At 44.2% G+C, this 25,388-nt stretch overlaps 1 protein-coding gene and 1 long non-coding RNA gene across 3 annotated transcripts in view; one reads left to right on the top strand and one right to left on the bottom strand.

The window, feature by feature from the left end:
- Window positions 1–25,388, bottom strand: part of LOC139539935 (transmembrane protein 266-like) — a 96,985-nt gene that overhangs the window by 39,605 nt on the left and 31,992 nt on the right. The window lies entirely within an intron of this gene.
- On the top strand, window positions 5,309–23,266 carry LOC139539934 (uncharacterized). Its single transcript, XR_011668039.1, has 3 exons — window positions 5,309–5,331; window positions 8,269–8,416; window positions 21,811–23,266. It is a non-coding gene; the product is annotated as an uncharacterized lncRNA (long non-coding RNA).

Below are 25,388 nucleotides of genomic sequence, written 5' to 3'. Positions count from 1 at the left end.
CCATACGGTAACAGAACAGAACAGCAGAACGGTAGCAGAACAGTCTATGACTTGGGTGGCTGGAGTCTATGACAATTTTTAGGGCCTTCCTCTGACACTGCCTGGTATAGAGATCCTGGATGGCAGGGAGCTCAACCCCAGTGATGTACTGGGCGGGCCGTACGCACCAACCTCTGTAGCGCCTTGTGGTCGAATTCCAAACAGTGGCCATACCAAGCGGTGATACAGTCAAGATGTCAAGATGCTCTCAATGTTGCAGCTGGAGAACTTTTTGAGGATCTGAGGGCCCATACCAAATCTTCGTTGGAAGAGGCGTTGTTGTGCCTTCTTCACGATAGTGTTGGTGTGTGTGGACCATGTTAATTCCATAGTGATGTGGACACCGAGGAACTTGAAGATTTCGACCCACTCCACTATAGCCCGTTGATGTGGATTGGGGGCGTGCTCGCATCTCCGTTTCCTGTAGTCCACAATCAGCTCTTTTGTCTTGCTAACGTTAAGGGAGAGGTTATTGTCCTGGCACCAGACTGCCAGGTCATTGACTTCCTCCCTATAGGCTGTCTCATCGTCGTCAGTGATCCGGCCTACCACTCTTGTGTCGTCAGCAAACTTTATAATGGTGTTGGAGTTGTGTGTGGCCAAGTAGTCGTTGGGGATAAGGGAGTACAGGAGGGGACTAAGAACACAGCCCTGAGGGGCCCCCGTGTTGAGGGTCAACGTGGTGGATGTGTTGTTTCCTACCCTCACCACCTGTGGGTAGGGCTGGGCGGTATAACATATTTTACGATATACCTGTATTGATGCACGACCGGTTTGTGTTTTTACTTTATCTTCTATAACGGTATTTGAATGTTTGGTTTGTTAAATGTGATACGCCATGTGTAACGTCCATTTTTATAGTTTACTTCGCTACCTGAGTCATCTCTCTCCGATATCTCTCCCAATGCCGCTTTCCACACAGACCTAGCCCCGCCCCGCCCCGCCCTGTCACTCAAGGAGCGCATTTGTCGTTCCTCGAGCACGAGACACTTGCGTTCAGTCTCTGCAGGGTCAATGCTGCACATGCAATAATGTTGATGACAACCGATGCTGTTTTATCAAGATTATAGGAAACACTTGTCAACACTTCAGTTCCTACCCTGTAACAATAACTCCTCCCTTGCATTTTAAGTTGTTGTCATGTCAAACACTCTATTCAAAGTGCCCACTATTATATTCTAACTATAGAATTTGAATAATCATTCTATTTCCATGATTGCAATAGTTCACCCAAGTGTTTTGCTCTAAATCACAAGTCAAATCGCAATTGCAACACTTGGTTAAATATGAGGCCTTGATTGTTTGCCCATATCATGCAGCCCTACGTGGGGAAATGATCTCAAATGAGTGCTTGAAATGCAGATATTAATGTAAATGCTGAAAATTATTTTTTGTTGAAGTTGAATTGAACAGTATAAAACAATCAGAATGGAGAAAGACCCATTGAAATCACTTAAAATGTATGTGTTGCCACCCTAGGGTCACGCACTACTCATAAAGCATACACTCATAAAGCATACTTTTAACTTTTATTATTCAAAAACATAAAATACCGCCAAACCGTTATTTATTTTTTTAGATACCGTGATATGATATTTTGGCCATATCGCCCAGCCCTACCTGTGGGCGGCCCGTCAGGAAGTCCTGGATACAGTTGCAGAGGGAGGTATTCAGTCCCAAGGTCTTGAGCTTAGTGATGACCTTGGAGGGCATTATGGTGTTAAATGCTGAGCTGTAGTTAACTATCAGCATTCTCACGTAAGTGCTCTTCTTGTACAGGTGCGAGAGGGCAGTGTGGAGTGCAATAGAGATTGCGTCATCTGTGGATCTGTTGGGGCAATATGCGAATTGGAGTGGATCCTTGGAGACGACACTGGCATGACCACCTGCAGGAAGTGATGCAGGAATACAACAACACAGTGCAGGATATGCACCTCACTACCTGCTGTTTGGAAGGCATTGTGCCAAAAGGAATTCAGGCGATTCTTTGCTGGAGAAATTGGCTTTTAATATAAGGCAAATTGAGATGGATCGGCCTACATCTGCAGAGCAGCAGACAAGCTGGTTCTGATAAATGGGTTTTCACCAGTATACTTGATCTCTCTCACTCTCAGCCCAAAAAGCAATCTCACACTTTGCATGTCTGTGAATATTAACAAACCGTCAAACCATGCCCACAAATTGTGCTACCCAGCTGTGCAGCATGTGGTACCTGCTGCACAGCCAATTTGATGGAGAGGACTGTTCCTCTGTATGTTTGAAATAGTCCCCTCTACTCTTTTCAGAAATCCATCTACAGAGATGTCCAGATTCAGTTAAATTCATTCTCTACTATATTCTTACATTCTGTGATGTTCATATCACTTCAATCTTAATTCTACTGACTGTTGAAATGTACAATTTAGTGTATAATTTACTGCATCATTTTTGTGCCAAGCAACAGTCATGTTTCAATGGTTGCAGGATAAGTGGCAGGAAGGACTTGATCCCAGTAGGGAACTCAGAGCACTGTTGTAATCAATCTATAGGTAACTGCCAAAGTAAATGAGGGACCAGTGTTGAGGAGTAGTGAACTGCATGTAGTTCAACGAGTAATTAAACTATATTTTGCAGTAGCTTGGTGGTAGTTGAACTAAATTAAAATGTTGGTAGTGTTTTCAGTAATTTCTTTTTTTTGTTGCCATTTAATGGTATAGCTAACTACTGAAAATACACACTATTGTTTTTTTGCAAAAATACAATTAAATATGGCTGAAATAGGCAAAAATGTCCTTTTTTGGCATCAGACTTGCCTAATCGTCACTTGAAACATTTTTTATTTTTTTAAATTTTTATCCCATTTTCTCCCCAATTTTCGTGGTATCCAATCGCTAGTAATTACTATCTTGTCTCATCGCTACAACTCCTGTACGGGCTCGGGAGAGACGAAGGTCGAAAGCCATGCGTCCTCCGAAGCACAACCCAACCAAGCCGCACTGCTTCTTAACACAGCGCGCCTCCAACCCGGAAGCCAGCCGCACCAATGTGTCGGAGGAAACACCGTGTACCTGGCCCCCTTGGTTAGCGCGCACTGCGCCCGGCCCGCCACAGGAGTCGCTGGAGCACGATGAGACAAGGATATCCCTACCGGCCAAACCCTCCCTAACCCGGACGACGCTATGCCAATTGTGCGTCGCCCCACGGACCTCCCGGTCGCGGCCGGCTGTGACAGAGCCTGGGCGCGAACCCAGAGACTCTGGTGGCGCAGTTAGCACTGCGATGCAGTGCCCTAGACCACTGCGCCACCCGGGAGGCCCACTTAAAACAGTTTTTGTGTTTAATAGGCTAAATTACTAATTCTGTTAACATCTGACTCCATAGTGATCTGTTCTTGACATTTCAGATTTAGATATGATAATTCTTCATGTAGTTTGAATGTAGTGAACTACTTTTTCAAAGTAACATCAGTTAAGGAAACTATATTGTCACGGATCCCCCTGGTACTGCTGCTCATTCTGTTCACCAGCTCCGGAGGTCTACGTGACTGGTCTTCTAGGGGTCACTGAACTGTTTCATTACCACCAACCCCGGACTGTCTTGTCTCATTACACACACCTGGTTCCCATTCCCCCTGATTAGTATGTGTATATACAGTGGGGAGAACAAGTATTTGATACACTGCCGATTTTGCAGGTTTTCCTACTTACAAAGCATGTAGAGGTCTGTAATTATTATCATAGGTACACTTCAACTATGAGAGACGGAATCTAAAACAAAAATCCAGAAAATCACATTGTATGATTTTTAAGTAATTAATTTGCATTTTATTGCATGACATAAGTATTTGATACATCAGAAAAGCAGAACTTAATATTTGGTACAGAAACCTTTGTTTGCAATTACAGAGATCATACGTTTCCTGTAGTTCTTGACTAGGTTTGCACACACTGCAGCAGGGATTTTGGCCCACTCCTCCCTACAGATCTTCTCCAGATCCTTCAGGTTTCGGGGCTGTCGCTGGGCAATACGGACTTTCAGCTCCCTCCAAAGATTTTCTATTGGGTTCAGGTCTGGAGACTGGCTAGGCCACTCCAGGACCTTGAGATGCTTCTTACGGAGCCACTCCTTAGTTGCCATGGCTGTGTGCTTCGTGTCGTTGTCATGCTGGAAGACCCAGCCACGACCCATCTTCAATGCTCTTACTGAGGGAAGGAGGTTGTTGGCCAAGATCTCGCGATACATGGCCCCATCCATCCTCCCCTCAATACGGTGCAGTCGTCCTGTCCCCTTTGCAGAAAAGCATCCCCAAAGAATGATGTTTCCACCTCCATGCTTCACGGTTGGGATGGTGTTCTTGGGGTTGTACTCATACTTCTTCTTCCTCCAAACACGGCGAGTGGAGTTAGACCAAAAAGCTCTATTTTTGTCTCATCAGACCACATGACCTTCTCCCATTCCTCCTCTGGATCATCCAGATGGTCATTGGCAAACTTCAGACAGGCCTGGACATGCACTGGCTTAAGCAGGGGGACCTTGCGTGCGCTGCAGGATTTTAATCCATGACGGCGTAGTGTGTTACTAATGGTTTTCTTTGAGACTGTGGTCCCAGCTCTCTTCAGGTCATTGACCAGGTCCTGCCGTGTAGTTCTGGGCTGATCCCTCACCTTCCTCATGATCATTGATGCCCCACGAGGTGAAATCTTGCATGGAGCCCCAGACCGAGGGTGATTGACTGTCATCTTGAACTTCTTCCATTTTCTAATAATTGCGCCAACAGTTGTTTCCTTCTCACCAAGCTGCTTGCCTATTGTCCTGTAGCCCATCCCAGCCTTGTGCAGGTCTACAATTTTATCCCTGATGTCCTTACACAGCTCTCTGGTCTTGGCCATTGTGGAGAGGTTGGAATCTGTTTGATTGTGTGTGGACAGGTGTCTTTTATACAGGTAACGAGTTCAAACAGGTGCAGTTAATACAGGTAATGAGTGGAGAACAGGAGGGCTTCTTAAAGAAAAACTAACAGGTCTGTGAGAGCCGGAATTCTTACTGGTTGGTAGGTGATCAAATACTTATGTCATGCAATAAAATGCAAATTAATTATTTAAAAATCATACAATGTGATTTTCTGGATTTTTGTTTTAGATTCCGTCTCTCACAGTTGAAGTGTACCTATGATAAAAATTACAGACCTCTACATGCTTTGTAAGTAGGAAAACCTGCAAAATCGGCAGTGTATCAAATACTTGTTCTCCCCACTGTATGTGCCCTCTTTTCTCCATTGTCCTCGTCGATCATTGTCCTAGGTCTGTTGGTCTTGTGAGTACCTATGCTCTGTTTTATCTCGGGTTTTTGGTGCTACATGTATTTTTGTGCACTTGTTATTATGGGCCTCGTCCCATTAATTATTTTGAGGTTTACACCTTGCTCTTTTGTTTTGGGTAGAGATTTAAAAAACCCTATTACTTATTCCTGTGCCTGTCTCATCCTTATGCAATGTGACAAATATGTTTCTTAAGGGTAACTTTAGTGTAGCTTGGTAAATTACAATTTCAGAGTACCTTCCCCTACACTGAGGGATACAAAGTATATTGAAAGCAGGTGCTTCCACATGTGTGTGTCTTGAGTTCATATTTTTATTTGTTTAACCTCCTGACTTAATTAAGCAATTAACATCCCATCATGCTTAGGGTGATGTATAAAAATGCCAAGTTGCACATTATTTTGGCGACCATGGCTAGAAGAAGAGATCTCAGTGACATTGAAAGAGGGGTCTCAAAGGAGTATAGGGGGTTTAAAGGATGTGTGTGTCAGTCACCAGAATTAAACCCAACTAAACACTTATGGGAGATTCTGGAGTGGCTCATGAGACAGCGTTTTCCACCACCATCAAGAAAACACCAAATTCTGTCATTTAAAAAAATAAATAATTATATACTATCAAATTGTATTAGTCACATGCGCTGTGAAATGCTTACTTATGAGCCCCTAACCAAAAGTGCAGTTTCAAATAAATACGGATGAAAGAAGAGGTAAAAAAATAACAGTACAGCGGGGTGCCGGTACAGAGTCAATGTACGGGGGCACCGGTTAGTTGAGGTAGTATGTACATGTAGGTAGAGATATTAAAGTGACTATGCATAGATGACAACAGAGAGAGAGCGGTGTGTAGAGAGGAGGGGGTGGGGGGGGCAATGCAAATAGTCTGGTAGCCATTTTACTAGATGTTCAGGAGTCTTATGGCTTGGGGGTAGAATCGGTTTAGAAGCCTCTTGGACATAGACTTGGCGCTCCTGTACCGCTTGCCATGTGGTAGCAGAGAGAACAGTCTGTGACTAGGGTGGCTGGAGTCTTTGACAATTTTCAGGAACTTCCTCTGACACCGCCTGGTATAGAGGTCCTGGATGGCAGGAAGCTTGGCCTCAGTGATGTACTGGGCCATTCGCACTACCCTCTGTAGTGCCTTGCGGTCAGAGGCCGAGCAGTTGCCATACCAGGCAGTGATGCAACCAGTCAGGATGCTCTCGATGGTGCAGCTGTAGAACCTTTTGAGGATCTGAGGACCCATGCCAAATCTTTTCAGTCTCCTGAGGGGGAGTAGGTTTTGTCATGCCCGCTTCACAATTGTCTTGGTGTGCTTGGACAATGTTAGTATGTTGGTGATGTGGACACCAAGGAACTTAAAGCTCTCAACCTGCTCCACTGCAGCCCCGTCGATGAGAATGGGGGCGTGCTCGGTCCTCTTTTTCCTGTAGTCCACAATCATCTCCTTTGTGTTGATCACGTTAAGGGAGAGGTTGTTGTGCTGGTACCACACGGCCAGGTCTCTGACCTCCTCCCTATAGGCTGTCTCGTTGTTGTCGGTTATCAGGCCTACCACTGTTGTGTCATCTGCAAACTTAATGATGGTGTTGGAGTCATGCCTTGCCGTGCAGTCATGAGTAAACAGGGAGTACAGGAGGGGACTGAGCATGCACCCCCGAGGGGCCTCTGTGTTGAGGATCAGTGTGGTGGATGTGTTGTTACCTACCCTTACCACCTGGGGGCGGCCCGTCAGGAAGTACAGGATCCAATTGCAGAGGGAGGTGTTTAGTCACATAGGTGTTCCTTTTATCCAGGTGGAAACGGGCAGTGTGGAGTGCAATAGAGATTGCATCATCTGTGGATCTGTTGGGGCGGTATGCAAATTGGTGTGGGTCTAGGCTTTCTGGGATGATGGTGTTGATGTGGGCCATGACCAGCCTTTCAAAGCACTTCATGGCTATGGGTCGGTAGTGCTACGGGTCGGTAGTCATTTAGGCAGGTACCTTAGTGTTCTTGGGCACAGGCACTATGGTGGTCTGCTTAAAACATGTTGGTATTACAGACTCGGACAAAGAGAGGTTTAAAATGTCAGTGAAGACACTTGCTAGTTGGTTAGCGCATGCTCGCAGTACACGCCCTGGTAATCCGCCTGGCCCTGCGGCCATGTGAATGTTGACCTGTCTAAAGGCCTTACTCACATCGACTGCGGAGAGTGTGATCACAGTCTTCCGGTACAGCTGGTGCTCTCATACATGTTTCAGTGTTATTTGCCTCGAAGCGAGCATATAAGTAGTTTAGCTCGTCTGGTAGGCTCGTGTCACTGGGCATCTCTCAGCTGTGCTTCCCTTTGTAGTATGTAATGGTTTGCAAGCCCTGCCACATCCGACGAGCATCAGAGCCGGTGTAGTACGACCCGATTTTAGTCCTGTATTGACGCTTTGCCTGTGATGGTTCGTCGGAGGGCATAGCAGGATTTCTTATAAGCTTCCGGGTTCTTTCTTATAAGCTTCCCGCTCCTTGAAAGCAGAAACTATAGCCTTTAGCTCAGTGCGGATGCTGCCTGTAATCCATGGCTTCCGGTTGAGGTTATTGGGAATTTTCCAGTACATGTGACATTTTAGAGTAAAATAAGTGCACTCTATATGTGTGTCTAGGTCATTAGGCACCATTAGACATGCACCTGTCTTGAGAGTGGGCATGTCTGTTTATTTTTGTACCATTGCTATGGCCTAATGTTTCTATGCCCTAATGTGAAACCAAACAAAAATTAGTGCAAGGCAAAAGATAATGATGGCTAAATGCCAGAGGGAATGAATCATTAACATAAAGAGGAGTTACTATGTGTGTGATGTAAGGATGAAACCTGTATAAAAAGTGTGTCAATGCTGGAAAAGGAGTTATGAACCAGCTCGGCTTAGACTTTATTACAAAGTAATATATTTGAATTCACAGGCTCCGGTATTTGAGAAATATTATTGACTGAATATTTCCACAACATAAATGGCGAGCTTGCCAGGAGTGGCGAAAAGGGACCAGAGACAGTGAAAATCTACTGCCTCTTGGATGAACAGCACAAACAAATGGCCACTTGAAAACAAAGGTAAGTTCTTGCCTATAGTATAGAGTTTGTGTGGTTCACTCTGGGAACCTGCCTCAGCGGTAGGTCACCAAGTGGGTTTCTCCAAATTTGACAAACCAAAGAAATATTGGGAGCTTTTGGATTCAATGAAATGCATGGAAAATAATAGTGAGGGGATAAAAAGCTTTGAGGGTTGTAACAGTGAAAACCGAGTATAGTAATTGTTGTGTGACCACTGCAGAAGGAGATTTAGGTGCTTCATCTGTCTTGACAGGCTCAGTTGAGTGGGGTTATTCGCTAATTTGTTTGGGCAGTTCCTCTGACCACTTTGTTCAGTCAGATTGAGTTGACTGTTGTCTGATTCAGTTTGTCTGGACTTATTTGTTTAGACCTGTTTGAGTTTGCTTACAAAACGCAGGCCATTCATCTTATTCAGTCAGTCTGAGTTGGGTGGGTCATTCAATTCATCCAGCTCGCTTGTCGCTCATCTGGGAAGTTTGTTCAGTCTCGTTCAGGTTGTCTGCCCTGTTGACTGTTCTGTTCAATCTAGTTTGGAGTGGCAACTGTCTATCTGCATGGTCGAATACAATTATATATAAATTAATTAATAGAGGACTGCTCAGACAGGAAAAGAAATCTGTGGTTAACGCTCTAGAGTAAATGTATCGATACAGATAAAACCCTGTATAACGCACGCAGTCCCACACTAAAGGAGGGAAGTGTGAATGGTACATAAATTAACCATGGAAGTAATATGATACTAGAAGTTTGAATAGTTAGGATAAACAAAACAATACATGAACATTATAGTAATAAATGTCAAGACGACATCAGCGATTAAAAATTGCATAATGTGGAATAATATACAGTACAGATAAATATAGAAATTGGAACATTTGAAGTAAGAATATACTCAAAAAGAGAACAATTATAAAAACCTAGAGACGGGCAATAACCAATAGACCGAGTACAATAATCAGAGAAAGAAAAATAATGTGGATATAAATAGGAGGGAATAGAGTGTGGTCAAGCCATCCAGAGCTTAAACAGACCGTTAGAAAGATTTAGCCCTGGAATAGTAGGGATCAATCTAAGAACAAGAGAAAGAAAGTGGTTTTAATAAAGTGAATAGCACAATAAAACAAAACTAGGGAGCAAAGAATAAATACGAATATCACAGGAAAATAGGGAGAGGCTTGGAAAATAGTTAATAGAAGGTGTGAAATATAGACGGGAGTGAAGAAATCTATAACACCCTAGACACAGTAGGGAGAGGTTTGGGAATAATAACTATTCATATGTCGACAAACGACCCCGTTTTTCTCTGTAATATGAAGCCAGAGGATTTTTTTAAAACCATAGAGTCGCTGAAAGAAGCGCACGAGAATTCTACCAATTTGGCTCGAATATGGAAAGAATTGAGCAAACTGGATAATATTGAGCAACATTTCCCTGCTAACGGAGAATTCAAATCAAATAAAGAATTCAGGGAGGCAATTATGACTTGGCACAATCACATAAAACCAGAATCAAAAGCTCAATATATCAGCGTATTGAAGTTAGCGTTCTATCAGCGTAATTGCACTAACCGCATTATTTGAGTATGGATATTGTAAAATATTTTGTTTGAATTTCAAAGCACTGGTTTGGATGTACCAAAGTGCAGAATAACTGAAGAATTTAGGAATGCTCAATGCCGGGTTGAATATGGCCGATGTCATTAAACGCCAGGGAAATAACGTAATTTGAATTATTGCCAGCAGCAGTTAGTCACCAACGTTTTAAACAAACAAGTAAAGAGCCTAACCAGCTCTGCGAGTTGAGTAGAATGGAGAGTGAAGATGTATTCTCTTGGTTGTGACTGGAAGTAGCGTTAGCTAAATTAGCTAGCCAACTTCAGCCAGTTAGCTTGAGTGCTTGACTGCCTTGTGGCAAGAAAATAATTATGCATTATGAATCAGAGTTAGATCAACCCTGCTTAGCAGAGCAGTAATCCGTGTGATAATCAAGAACAGTGGATATTAGGCAACATATTAAAATGGGCAGTATATATGGGCGAGAGCACGAATGATGTTTAAAAATAGTCAAACTTTGTATCACGCCACATTCAAACAATCACTAAAGGGTGTAGATTTGGGGGTTCTGTGTTGATACAATATGTAAGGTAGTGTATTTGCTGTTGGCGTAAAAAGACGAAGAAACTCATATGCCAAACCTGGACACGTTAGTAAACTATGTGGTAGAGCAGGGTCACAAGGAATTATAGCTATGGTAAAGTACAACTGGCGAAAACAAGAGAACATATTTGGGAGCTTCGAGAACCATGCGACTCAAGAAGAAAACCCTAGTAGTTCATTTTGTTTTATTCTAAAATCGATTTATTGAATTGACGAAAGGGAGGAAGAGGTAAGAGTAATTAAAGTGGCCTCCCTGTGAAAAGTAGAAGTTATGTTTGTTTTGACTATAATTTAAATTAAAAAAATTCACCTGGTAACATAAACGTTAGCAGAAAGACAGAGGTAGAGTATGGTTGAGATTGTAGAGAGCTTTCTGAGTTTAAGGGAAGAGATGTAGACTGGTGAAGGTAACAAATGAGAGGTAGTCAATTGGAAAGTCAGAATTTCAAATTTGAATTGTTTGGATTGATTAAGACTTGGCTGATGTATTTTCTACATTTGGCGCATTACAGGTTAATCCTAACAAATAGATGTTTAATCAGTGTGAAGCAGTGGTTAGTGATACAAATATAGTCATATTGATAAGGAGGATTGATGTAAACGTAGAGTGTTGACAGTATGTGAATAGTAATATGTTATTAGTGTTTTTTATAGCACTCTAATGATGCAATATTTTAGTACTTTGAGAAGCTGAGGTTTCAATACAAGGTTAAATGATGAGTAGAGGGATTGAGCCTTGAGATTGTAAAAAAGAGTCGCTGCGGTTGAAAGCGAGCAGGCATTGGGACATTTGAAGTAGAGGTATGAGAAACATTCTTTGACAGTTTCTGATTATTGTTGCTTGGTTTTATAGTTAGGTAACACCAGTGAATTTGAGCAGGAAGTTAATGTATTCTAAAATTCTAATCTGTTTCCATTACGTGGAACAGTGTCCAGTAATAAGTAGAATGAAATAAGTATTGACTGTTAAGCTGATGAGACAGCTCCAACTTTTTGAAGGTTCTACATGTGTTAAACAGTTTTGTATTTTACTAAGTTAATGCAACAGGTTAAACTGATAGGGTTACCGGAAAGGGGTTCTGGAATTGTTTATTTTAGATGGGGTCGAATCCACTTAATGGAACACTGGATTATCTGATGTGTTTTGAGTAGGATTCTTACTTCCAGGACTGATGGAAGTACAATACAGTATGTATGTTAATTAAGGGAGACATAGGAGACCATGTCTCAAACAACTTTTTATTAGATGCCTGGGATCAAATATCACTGATTCCTTAAGATGAGAAACTGACTACATTTGCGACAGGAAAAAGTATTGATGATTGGAGTAAGGACAGTGGATTTACCATTATCATGTTTGGTTTATATATAATACTTTGGGATAGCTGATTAAGATGTAGCATAGAGAATGCTAACAATGTACACTTTATTTTCCAGAAGAGGAAGGGTTTTCATTATCTCTCTTTGAAATGTTTCCTGAGGCTATGTTTGATAAACTGGGAGCAGTTTGGAACTGGGAGAGCAGTTAGGGAGAGCAGTTAGTGAAATTCAGCAGTTTGATAGGTACAGTTGAAGTCAGAAGTTTACATACACCTTGGCCAAATACATTTAAACTCAGTTTTTCACAATTCCTGACATTTAATCAGAGTAAAAATTCCCTGTCTTAGGTCAGTTAGGATCACCACTTTATTTTAAGAATGTGAAATGTCAGAATAATAGTAGAGAGAATGATTTATTTCAGTTTTTATTACGTTCATCTCTAGGAGACAGAACACATTTCCTTCCTGAGCGGTATGACGGCTGTGTTGTCCCATGGTGTTTATACTTGCAAACTATTGTTTGTACAGATGAACGTGCTACCTTCAGGCGTTTGGAAATTGCTCCCAAGGACTAACCAGACTTGTGGCGGTCTACAATTTATTTTCTGAGGTCTTGGCTGATTTCTTTTGATTTTCCCATGATGTGAAGCAAAGAGGCACTGAGTTTGAAGGTAGGCCTTGAAATACATCCACAGGTACACCTCCAATTGACTCAAATGATGTCAATTAGCCGATCAGAAGCTTCTAAAGCTATGACATAATTTTCTGGAATTTTCCAAGCTGTTTAAATGCACAGTCAACTTAGTGTATGTAAACTTCTGACCCACTGGAATGTGATACAGTGAATTATAAGTGAAATAATCTGTCAACAAATGTTGGAAAAATTACTTGTGTCATGCACAAAGTAGATGTCCTAACCGACTTGACAAAACTATAGTTTGTTAACAAGAAATTTGTGGAGTGGTTGAAAAACAAGTTTTAATGACTCCAACATAAGTGTATGTAAACTTCTGACTTCAACTGTATATAGTTATCCAGATTCGGTGTTAAAGAGGAGTTACCAAATTAAATAAGGCCTGGCCATTTTTGTTTGTTTTTGCCATATGGTTTACCACACACACACACACACACACACAATTTACCGGTTATGAATATGCGTTAGTGGTGTTGATACTGTGGGATTTATTTTGGATGTTTTTTTTTCAATTCAGTTTTAAATTGGGTATGCAGAAGGATGAAAATGCTTTGAAAGGTGTTTCAATGGTTTCGGAAGGTCAGGGAAAGAAAAGGGAGAGGAAATATTTGAATGGTGAGGCCTGATTCATCTCACTAGAAATGACAGGAAGAGGTGGGATTTAATTATAAAATGAATATGAAACACCAGTCTCTAATAAGAGTGGGACCATGACTGTTGTAGTTCTAAGTTGATTCGTTATTCAATTTGGTTTATATTTTATTCAACATGTTGTTTTGAATCATGTGTTCGAAGGGGAAAATTACCAGTTTCCTGGGGTCCTGGTCTTTGGGTAAATCTACAAATGTACTTTGTCAGTCTGCATATAGAAGGAAAGATATATGTTAAGAAGGGATGACAGTTACTCCAAATGGAGTGTCATATGTAAATTGCTGATTTTATATATCGTTATTTTTTTCCCGATACAAATTGAACCAGATTGGGATTTATGGAGTGTGGGATTTCTGCGATAGGTTAGGGTGATAACTTTCTGATCTGGTAACTCTTCCGTGAGATCGCCAGTAAAACAAGATAGTATAAACTGATTTTGAAAATGGTTTTAGTAGTAACAGTATGTTATGCTCTTTGACAATTGTCATAGAGATAATGTTAAGAAAAGGTTACCGAATAATTTGTCATAGTCAATGCTTGTCTGGATTTCCTGAAACAGAAATTAATTGAACTAAACTGTTCTGATCTTAGTTTTTTTGAGGTTATCATGGAAGGTGAAGTCAGATTGTGTCTTAATGCAAGGTAGGAATTAATTTGACCACAAACAGTGTGTGTGAACCTCAAACCCCTCCCTAACCGGCTGAAGAAAGAGCGACAAAGGCATGCAATACGACAGTGACTTTAAACACTTCTATTTGAGTCCGAGCCATAAACCGGGGTAGGAGTGCTGAGCGAGCGTGTGGAGTGAGCGTGAAGAGAGAACGGTTCAGGTGAGAGACTCGTGTATGTGGAAGATTCGGATGTGTCTATTTGGAAATTTAAATTGGGACATTATCAAGGGCCATCAAATGGGACAGGCAAGAGTTACATGTGCTGTTGGGAAGATGAACTGTAAACAATATCTGAAAAAGACACACTGGAATGATAAGTGCCAGGAGAAAGACAGGGGGGGTCTGCACACTGCAAACAATATAGACTACGGATGCATTGTGATACTGATCTTTCATTACCAGGCCACTTGCAACAGGAAAACAGGGACAAAGGGGGCTGTAATGAGAAGAGTTAATAACAGCAATAAAAGGTTCCATTTACAAATGTACATTCTAACCAGGAATGAGATGTGCTCAGTTAAGAAGCTGGAATTCCAGTCATAGACTCAAAGTGTCATGTTTTGTCATTGATTATCATGTCTTGTCCCTGTGATGCCCTTCTATTCGTTTCCCTCTGCTGGTCTTATTAGGTTCTTTCCCTCTTTCTATCCCTCTCTCTCCCCCTCCCTCTCTCCCTCTCTCGCTCTCTCTCTCTATCGTTCCGTTCCTGCTCCCAGCTGTTCCTCATTCTCCTAACTACCTCATTTACTCTTTCACACCTGTCCCCTATTTCTCCCTCTGTTTTCCGCTTCTGTCCTTGTCGGATCCTTGTTTGATGTTTGCTGTTCTGTGTCCTTGTTCCGCCCTGTCGTGTTTTTGCCTTCTTCAGACGCTGCGTGTGAGCAGGTGTCTATGTCAGCTACGGCCTGTGCCTTCCCGAGCGACCTGCAGTCTGTGGCCGCGTCTCCAGTCGTTCCTCTCTACTGACGAGAGGATTTCAGTTTTCCTGTTTTGGATTTACCTAAGATAATATCCAGGAGTATCGGTTTTTGTTTAAGACTGGAATAAAGACTCTGTTTCTATTAAGTCGCTTTTGGGTCCTCATTCATCAGCATACCAGAAGGATCCGACCAAGAATGGACTCAGCGACTACGGATTCTCGCAACACTGCCGTCGAGTTCTGGGGAGCAATGCTCGGCAGACACGAGCAGGAATTGTCTGCTGCTCGTCATGCCGTTGAGACCCTGGCCGCTCAGGTCTCCGACCTCTCAGGACAGTTTCAGAGTCTTCGTCTCGTGCCACCAGCTACTTCCTGGTCTTCCGAGTCTCCGGAACCTAGGGTTAATAACCCACCATGTTACTCTGGGCAGCCCACTGAGTGTCGCTCCTTTCTCACCCAGTGTGATATTGTGTTCTCTCTCCAGCCCAACACATACTCAAGAGAGAGAGCTCGGATCGCTTACGTCATATCACTCCTTACTGGTCGGGCTCGGGAGTGGGGCACAGCTATCTGGGAGGCAAGGGCTGAGTGTTCTAACGATTATCAGAACTTTAAAGAGGAGATGATACGGGTTTTTGATCGTTCAGTTTTTGGGAAGGAGGCTTCCAGGGCCCTGGCTTCCCTATGTCAAGGTGATCGATCCATAACGGATTACTCTATAGAGTTTCGCACTCTTGCTGCCTCCAGTGACTGGAACGAGCCGGCGTTGCTCGCTCGTTTTCTGGAGGGACTCCACGCTGAGGTTAAGGATGAGATTCTCTCCCGGGAGGTTCCTTCCAGCGTGGACTCTTTGATTGCACTCGCCATCCGCATAGAACGACGGGTAGATCTTCGTCACCGAGCTCGTGGAAGAGAGCTCGCGTTAACGGTGTTCCCCCTCTCCGCATCTCAACCATCTCCTCCCACCGGCTCAGAGACTGAGCCCATGCAGCTGGGAGGTATTCGCATCTCGACTAAGGAGAGGGAACGGAGAATCACCAACCGCCTTTGCCTCTATTGCGGTTCTGCTGGACATTTTGTCATGTCATGTCCAGTAAAAGCCAGAGCTCATCAGTAAGCGGAGGGCTACTGGTGAGCGCTACTACTCAGGTCTCTCCATCAAGATCCTGTACTACCTTGTCGGTCCATCTACGCTGGACCGGTTCGGCTGCTTCCTGCAGTGCCTTGATAGACTCTGGGGCTGAGGGTTGTTTTATGGACGAAGCATGGGCTCGGAAACATGACATTCCTCTCAGACAGTTAGGGAAGCCCACGCCCATGTTCGCCTTAGATGGTAGTCTTCTCCCCAGTATCAGATGTGAGACACTACCTTTAACCCTCACAGTATCTGGTAACCACAGTGAGACCATTTCCTTTTTGATTTTTCGTTCACCTTTTACACCTGTTGTTTTGGGTCATCCCTGGCTAGTATGTCATAATCCTTCTATTAATTGGTCTAGTAATTCTATCCTATCCTGGAACGTTTCTTGTCATGTGAAGTGTTTAATGTCTGCTATCCCTCCTGTTTCTTCTGTCCCCTCTTCTCAGGAGGAACCTGGTGATTTGACAGGAGTGCCGGAGGAATATCATGATCTGCGCACGGTCTTCAGTCGGTCCAGAGCCAACTCTCTTCCTCCTCACCGGTCGTATGATTGTTGTATTGATCTCCTTCCGGGGACCACTCCCCCTCGGGGTAGACTATACTCTCTGTCGACTCCCGAACGTAAGGCTCTCGAGGATTATCTGTCTGTTTCTCTCGACGCCGGTACCATGGTGCCTTCTTCCTCTCCCGCCGGAGCGGGGTTTTTTTTTGTTAAGAAGAAGGACGGTACTCTGCGCCCCTGCGTGGATTATCGAGGGCTGAATGACATAACGGTTAAGAATCGTTATCCGCTTCCCCTTATGTCGTCAGCCTTCGAGATTCTGCAGGGAGCCAGGTTCTTTACTAAGTTGGACCTTCGTAACGCTTACCATCTCGTGCGCATCAGAGAGGGGGACGAGTGGAAAACGGCGTTTAACACTCCGTTAGGGCATTTTGAATACCGGGTTCTGCAGTTCGGTCTCGCTAATGCTCCAGCTGTCTTTCAGGCATTAGTTAATGATGTACTGAGAGACATGCTGAACATCTTTGTTTTCGTTTACCTTGACGATATCCTGATTTTTTCACCGTCACTCGAGATTCATGTTCAGCACGTTCGACGTGTACTCCAGCGCCTTTTAGAGAATTGTCTCTACGTGAAGGCTGAGAAGTGCGCCTTTCATGTCTCCTCTGTCACATTTCTCGGTTCTGTTATTTCCGCTGAGGGCATTCAGATGGATCCCGCTAAGGTCCAGGCTGTCAGCGATTGGCCCGTTCCTAAGTCACGTGTCGAGTTGCAGCGCTTTCTCGGTTTCGCTAATTTCTATCGGCGTTTCATTCGTAATTTCGGTCAAGTGGCTGCCCCTCTCACAGCTCTGACTTCTGTCAAGACGTGCTTTAAGTGGTCCGGTTCCGCCCAGGGAGCTTTTGATCTCCTCAAGAAGCGTTTTACATCCGCTCCTATCCTTGTTACTCCTGACGTCACTAAACAATTCATTGTCGAGGTTGACGCTTCAGAGGTGGGCGTGGGAGCCATTCTGTCCCAGCGCTTCCATTCTGACGATAAGGTCCATCCTTGCGCTTATTTTTCTCATCGCCTGTCGCCATCGGAACGCAACTATGATGTGGGTAACCGCGAACTGCTCGCCATCCGCTTAGCCATAGGCGAATGGCGACAGTGGTTGGAGGGGGCGACCGTTCCTTTTGTCGTTTGGACTGACCATAAGAACCTTGAGTACATCCGTTCTGCCAAACGACTTAATGCACGTCAAGCTCGTTGGGCGTTGTTTTTCGCTCGTTTCGAGTTCGTGATTTCTTATCGCCCGGGAAATAAGAACACCAAGCCTGATGCCTTATCCCGTCTCTTTAGTTCTTCTGTGGCTTCTACCGACCCCGAGGGGATTCTCCCTGAAGGGCGTGTTGTCGGGTTGACTGTCTGGGGAATTGAGAGACAGGTAAAGCAAGCACTCACTCACACTGCGTCGCCGCGCGCTTGTCCTAGTAACCTTCTGTTCGTTCCTGTCTCTACTCGTCTGGCTGTTCTTCAGTGGGCTCACTCTGCCAAGTTAGCTGGCCACCCCGGCGTTCGGGGTACGCTTGCTTCTACTCGCCAGCGGTTTTGGTGGCCTACTCAGGAGCGTGACACGCGCCGTTTCGTGGCTGCTTGTTCGGACTGCGCGCAGACTAAGTCAGGTAACTCTCCTCCTGCCGGTCGTCTCAGACCGCTTCCCATTCCTTCTCGACCATGGTCTCACATCGCCTTAGACTTTATTACCGGTCTGCCTTCGTCTGCGGGGAAGACTGTGATTCTTACGGTTGTCGATAGGTTCTCTAAGGCGGCACATTTCATTCCCCTCGCTAAGCTTCCTTCCGCTAAGGAGACGGCACAAATCATCATTGAGAATGTGTTCAGAATTCATGGCCTCCCGTTAGACGCCGTTTCAGACAGAGGCCCGCAATTCACGTCACAGTTTTGGAGGGAGTTCTGTCGTTTGATTGGTGCTTCCGTCAGTCTCTCTTCCGGGTTTCATCCCCAGTCTAACGGTCAAGCAGAAAGGGCCAATCAGTCGATTGGTCGCATATTACGCAGCCTTTCTTTTCGAAATCCTGCGTCTTGGGCAGAACAGCTCCCCTGGGCAGAATACGCTCACAACTCGCTTCCTTCGTCTGCTACCGGGCTATCTCCGTTTCAGAGTAGTCTTGGGTACCAGCCTCCTCTGTTCTCGTCCCAGCTCGCCGAGTCCAGCGTTCCCTCCGCTCAGGCTTTTGTCCAACGTTGTGAGCGCACCTGGAGGAGGGTCAGGTCTGCACTTTGCCGTTACAGGGCGCAGACTGTGAGAGCCGCCAATAAACGTAGGATTAAGAGTCCTAGGTATTGTCGCGGTCAGAGAGTGTGGCTTTCCACTCGTAACCTTCCCCTTACGACAGCTTCTCGCAAGTTGACTCCGCGGTTCATTGGTCCGTTCCGTGTCTCTCAGGTCGTCAATCCTGTCGCTGTGCGACTGCTTCTTCCGCGACATCTTCGTCGCGTCCACCCTGTCTTCCATGTCTCCTGTGTCAAACCTTTTCTTCGCGCCCCCGTTCGTCTTCCCTCCCCCCCCCCCCGTCCTTGTCGAGGGCGCACCTATTTACAAGGTACGGAAGATCATGGACATGCGTTCTCGGGGACGTGGTCACCAGTACTTAGTGGATTGGGAGGGTTACGGTCCTGAGGAGAGGAGTTGGGTTCCATCTCGGGACGTGCTGGACCGTTCGTTGATTGATGATTTCCTCCGTTGCCGCCAGGGTTCCTCCTCGAGTGCGCCAGGAGGCGCTCGGTGAGTGGGGGGGTACTGTCATGTTTTGTCATTGATTATCATGTCTTGTCCCTGTGCTGCCCTTCTATTCGTTTCCCTCTGCTGGTCTTATTAGGTTCTTTCCCTCTTTCTATCCCTCTCTCTCCCCCTCCCTCTCTCCCTCTCTCGCTCTCTCTCTCTATCGTTCCGTTCCTGCTCCCAGCTGTTCCTCATTCTCCTAACTACCTCATTTACTCTTTCACACCTGTCCCCTATTTTGCCCTCTGATTAGAGTCCCTATTTCTCCCTCTGTTTTCCGCTTCTGTCCTTGTCGGATCCTTGTTTGATGTTTGCTGTTCTGTGTCCTTGTTCCGCCCTGTCGTGTTTTTGCCTTCTTCAGACGCTGCGTGTGAGCAGGTGTCTATGTCAGCTACGGCCTGTGCCTTCCCGAGCGACCTGCAGTCTGTGGCCGCGTCTCCAGTCGTTCCTCTCTACTGACGAGAGGATTTCAGTTTTCCTGTTTTGGATTTACCTAAGATAATATCCAGGAGTATCGGTTTTTGTTTAAGACTGGAATAAAGACTCTGTTTCTATTAAGTCGCTTTTGGGTCCTCATTCATCAGCATAACACAAAGTAAGCACTAAGGACTGTCATTCTGAATTTGGGTTGGATAATTTATAAAATGTTGTAGTTAAGATTTGGATACAGCGAGGGAGAGTTGCTTTTAAACGGTAAGGGGTGACGGCCCTGCTCAAATTTATTAGGCTGAGGGAGGCTCCAGAAACCTTATTTCTAAGTGTCCTCCGACAGGGAGGTTGTTAGAGAACTCACTGGATGATAGCTTGGGTTAACCATTAAGTTTTTTGTTCTCTTTTGTTTAACCATGTAATCAGAATTGTGGTTTAAGCCCCATCAATGAGTGATGTGAAGTTATTAGACATGTTTTTTCTCTCTTTCCTTTTCAAGTCAATATGTATATTAGGTTCTGTGGAGCATCAGAGTTATCAATGTTCCAGAGGAGGGATTGATGTATATTGACTAATTGTTTTGAGAATGTTATATGTTTATAACTAAAGAAGTGCATTAGGAGGAGTAGTGACTAGTGTGTTATGGGTTAGATGGAATGATATATGTGCAAATGTATCTGTAGCAGGAGGAGGTGTTTGAGACAGAATGTTTACATAGGGCTGTTAAGTGGGATGGAACGGGACTGCAGTAAAGATCTGTGGGGGCTCATAAATTAAGGTCGTGCTGATAGAGGAGTATAATGCCCAGAGACTGTATATTGTTACAGGAGACAGCTCATAGGAGAGGAAGGACAGCTAACTGTGCACAATATAGGGAGTTAATGAAGATAAATTGAACATTACACATACCCAGATCATGGTGAGAGTAGAAGAGATAGTGGTGGCATTTCAGACACTATGGTAAACTTTCAAGAAACCTGTGACTCAGAGTTTTGTTAGGTTGGATATTCTTCCAACTCATTAATCTCTCCCAATTTCTAACAGCCGGCGAACATTTGACAGATTTACATGCAGGAGTTATTCTCACGGCAGTCGCTGTAGGGACAGTAACTGAAGGAGACTATAGGCATGGGCCATGCTAGTAGTAGCAGGGGTTATTTTAGTAGCATTGTTGGGAAATCAGTTTGAGGACTCCTGCCACATGGCTTGGTAGCTGGTAACTGGGAGACCAATTGGAGTAAGGGGGGCTGTTATTCAAATGTAACAAATTAGTGATCTTGCCATAAGAGGAGGGTCTATGTTGTCAGGAAATTACCCATGCGTTGCATTGTGTATCATGTGAAAGCATAGATAACCAAGGAAGCGGGCTGAATTCTGGAGATTGAGTGTACATCAAGATACACCAGGCGGTGGGTATTGGGACAGCGTTGGCCTGGTCCACACACAGTACTCTTACATCACCTGCAGCGGTAAAGATCATCATGTCTCTCCTCGGTGGGTGCATAGTTCTCACGAGAAGTGAGGTCCAGCGGCATAATGGGTGCGCTTGAAGACACCATGACAGAGGAAGCGGAACTAAAAAGAGAGACTAGATTCCACTGTAGACATGCAGATGGGTCGGGTCTAGGAGCTACTTTAACATCATAGTTGGGTTGGGGTTAGCTGCTTTATTGGTTAATGCATCATATGAAAGAGGATAGATGTTGGTGTAATTGTACTCTAAATATTTTTAAGGCATTGATGTGAAAGCATATACAGTGCTGAGTTACCTCAAGAGGATGTATAGTTGATTATGGATACGCACTTGCCTACCAGGTGACGTGCCTATCAAGTGGCAATGAATGGAGATGCGGAACAAAGTGAAAATGACATGGCTTGGGAACACCTCTCGGAACCTGGGGCCAGAAAGGGGAAGACTGGGCGAAAGCATGAGGAGGCTTTTTAGGGCCTTCATTTTTGTAGGGTCTAGCAGGAAAGTATCCTTTCCTGCTAGACATAGAGTCAGGTGAAGAGAGAGTGGGGATTGTCATGGTCTCAGACTTTGGTTTTCATGCATATATAATGATGCATAGCTTATCACATTGTTAATACTGTTATGTTTTGTGCTTATCGTTGCTTTGCAAGTCTTATGCTATCACTCTCTTAGAAACCATAAGGAGAAAGTGGAGCAACTAAAAACAGCTCAGCTGAAGTGAAGGAGGGTCACCAGCTTCAGCTCGAATGTCGTGTGATGAGAGATAGAAATACGATTGTGTATGGTGTGATCATAGAACAAAGGCCATAAGTTTCAGAGTTTGAAAACCTTACGAGAAGAAGGCAAAAACCTGAACCAGGACCAGAGGTTCCCCGTCCGGTGGTCCCAGGGGACCAGGTCTGCATCTGTGTGTTCTGGAGGAGGTGGAGCAGGCCAAGGCGAGAGGGTCCCTACAAGGTGGTCCTAGCAACACGAAAAGCCATCCAGGTGGAAGGAAGCACCATCTGGTACCATCTAAACCACTGCACCAAAGCGCCAAGGGTGAGCGAACGACCATTGAGCCTGAAGGGAACGGAAAGGAAAAGATGCTGATACTCCAGGCAGGAGTCTGGAGGGAACAGAAGGAGAGGATGCTAATACACCAGGCAGGAGCCTGGAGGAAACAGAAGAAGAGGACCACGGCGCAACTCCCAATAGTCAACAGATACACTCGCCTGAAGATCCAGGGATGGGGAGGAAGGACATGCCTGTTACTCCTGATGACATACCTACTCTGGCAGATATCCGTGACAAAGGCGAGGGGGGACGGCGAAACAACGACAGGAGAATGGGAAGGAGACTTCCCTACCATCGACTTCTCTGCCCTCACATGGTCCTCCTAACAGACAGTGGAAACCAGGACAGATGAAGAGCGGTAGAACGGCCTTGACTGCAACAGCGGCAAACCTAGAAGAAATTGTAAAAACACCTCCCACTAGTACACCAACTAAGACAATGATAAAACCACAAGAAAGTGGGTTGCGACAGAAAATCTGGACCTCTGTTACCAACTGGGGTAGCCAAAATTAAGAAACTACCCCAGAATCAAAAAATTGACTCAATATTAAAAGTATATAACCATATACTCAATGTAACAGTTGCTGAATGATAAATGATGTTAGACCTTCTGAATATCTGTTCGCCCTGACATGTATGTGACATAGGGTTTTCCAGTTACAAGAGTCCATGTACCTTGCCCTTGATTCTTTAACAGGTTTTTTCACTTATGACCAAACAGTTGTTTGTGAGGGAGATCAATATGTTTAGGTGTCATATTGAGAACGAGAGAGCTTTTTATGTCTCTATTTTGGTTTGGTCAGGGTGTGATTTGGGTGGGCATTCTATGTTCATTTTCTATGTTTTTTATTTCTTTGTTTGGCTGGGTGTGGTTCTCAATCAGAGGCAGTTGTCTATCGTTGTCTCTGATTGAGAACCATACTTAGGTAGCTTTTTCCCACATGGTTTTTGTGGGTAGTTTTCTGTTTTTGTGTCTTCACCAGACAGAACTGTTTCGTGTTACATTTTGTCTCAGTTTTCAGTTTCTTTAATAAATAATATTGAACACTTCCCACGCTGCGCTTTGGTCCACACCTTCAACAGACGGTCGTTACACATGCTTTTACACTATGTTAAAGGACAATTGGCTTGAGGGATCTTTTACTTCTTTCTACCTATATGTGAAAGGAGATGTTTGGTCCTGACTCCCCAGTATGAATGAGAAAATGAAGCAAAGGTTGATAAGGTTTAAGGGAGGCAGATTGTCTCCTTAGCAACATAGAAGGTGCTTCCCACTTCACTTGTACTGCAACAAACTTTAAGGTTTGGGACTTATTAAGCCCCAGAGGGATATATTGGGAATTTTCCAGTACATGTGTGACATTTTAGAGTAAAGTAAGTGCACTCTATATGTGTGTCTAGGTCATTAGACACCATTAGACATGCACCTGTCTTGAGAGTGGGAATGTCTGTTTATTTTTGTACCATTGCTATGGCCTATTATTTACTGTTGCTATGGATACGCCTATTGAGAATTTTCTAGTACATGTGTGCCCATTATACATTTTGAAGTAGTCAGCAGGATAAGTGCACTCTGTGTCTAGGTCATTAGGCACCATTAGACATGCACCTGTCTTGAGAGTGGGAATGTCTGTTTATTTTTGTACCATTGCTATGGCCTAATGTTTCTATGCCCTAATGTGAAACCGAACTAAAATTAGTGCAAGGCAAAAAGATAATGATGGCTAAATGCCAGAGGGGATGAATCATTAATATAAAGAGGAGTTACTATGTGTGACGTAAGGATGAAACCTGTATAAAAAGTGTGCGCCAAGGCTGGAAAGGGAGTTATGAACCAGCTCGGCTTATATTACGTTGTAATAAACTCACAGGATCTGGTATTTGAGAAATATTATTGATTGAATATTTCCACGACATGGTATGTACGTACGGTCACTGTGGGGACAACGTCATCGATACACTTATTGATGAAGCCAATGACAGATGTGGTGTACTCCTCAATGCCATTGGAGGAATCCCAGAACATATTTCAGTCTGTGCTAGCAAAACAGTCCTGTAGCTTAGCATATGTTTCATCTGACCATGTTTTTATTGATCTAGTCACTGGTGCTTCCTGCTTTAATTTTTGCTTGTAAGCAGGAATCAGGAGGATGGAATTATGGCCAGATTTGCCAAATGGAGGGCGAGGGAGCATTGTATGCGTCTGTGTGGAGTATAGGTGGTCCAGAGTTAATTTCCCTCTGGTTGCATATTTAACATGCTGATAGAAATTTGTTAAAACTGATTTAAGTTTCCCTGCATTAAAGTCCACGGCTACTTGGAGCGCCGCCTCTGGGTGAGTGCTTGTTTGCTTATGGCGGAATACAGCTCATTCAATGCTATCTTAGTGCCAACCTCTGACTGAGGTGGTTTGTAAACAGCTACGAAGAATACAGATGAAAACTCTCTCGGTAGGTAGTGTGGTCTACAGCTTATGATATACTCAACCTCAGGCGAGCAATACCTCAAGACTTCCTTAGATATAGTGCACCAGCTGTTATTTACAAAAATACATAGTCCGCCGCCCCTTGTCTTACCAGCCACTGTTATATCCTTCCGGTACACCGTATAAGCAGCCAGATGTATGTTGATATTGTCGTCGTTCAACCATGACTCCGTGAAGCATAAGATGTTACAGTTTTTAATGTCCCGTTGCTAGTTTAATCTTCCCCGTAACTCGTCAATTTTATTGTCCAAAGATTGCACGTTTGCTAGCAGAATTGAGGGAAGTGGGGGTTGATTCGATCGCCTTCAAATTCTCAGAAGGTAGCCCGCTCTCCGGCCTCTCTTTCTCCGCCTCCTCTTCACGCAGATCACGGGGGTCGGGGCCTGTTCCAGAGGGATCCGTATATCCTCTCCCTCGGTGAGTGGTCAGTAATCGCAGTCCTGATGTCTAGAAGTTATTTTCGGTCATAAGAGACGGTAGCGGCAACATTATGTACAAAATGAGTAAAAACAAAATTGTTACAAACGCAGATAAAAAAACACAATCAGTTGGGGACATGTAAAATGTTTGCCTTCTGCTCCAACGCCATCTTACAAGCATTCAAAAGTTTAGGGTCATGTAGAAATGTCCTTATTTTTGAAAGAAAAGCAAATTTCTGGTCCATTAAAATAACATAAAATTTAGAAA

Source organism: Salvelinus alpinus, chromosome 15 (genome assembly GCF_045679555.1).
Source record: "Salvelinus alpinus chromosome 15, SLU_Salpinus.1, whole genome shotgun sequence".
Taxonomy (NCBI): domain Eukaryota; kingdom Metazoa; phylum Chordata; class Actinopteri; order Salmoniformes; family Salmonidae; genus Salvelinus; species Salvelinus alpinus.
This window is presented reverse-complemented; position numbering and strand designations above follow the sequence as displayed.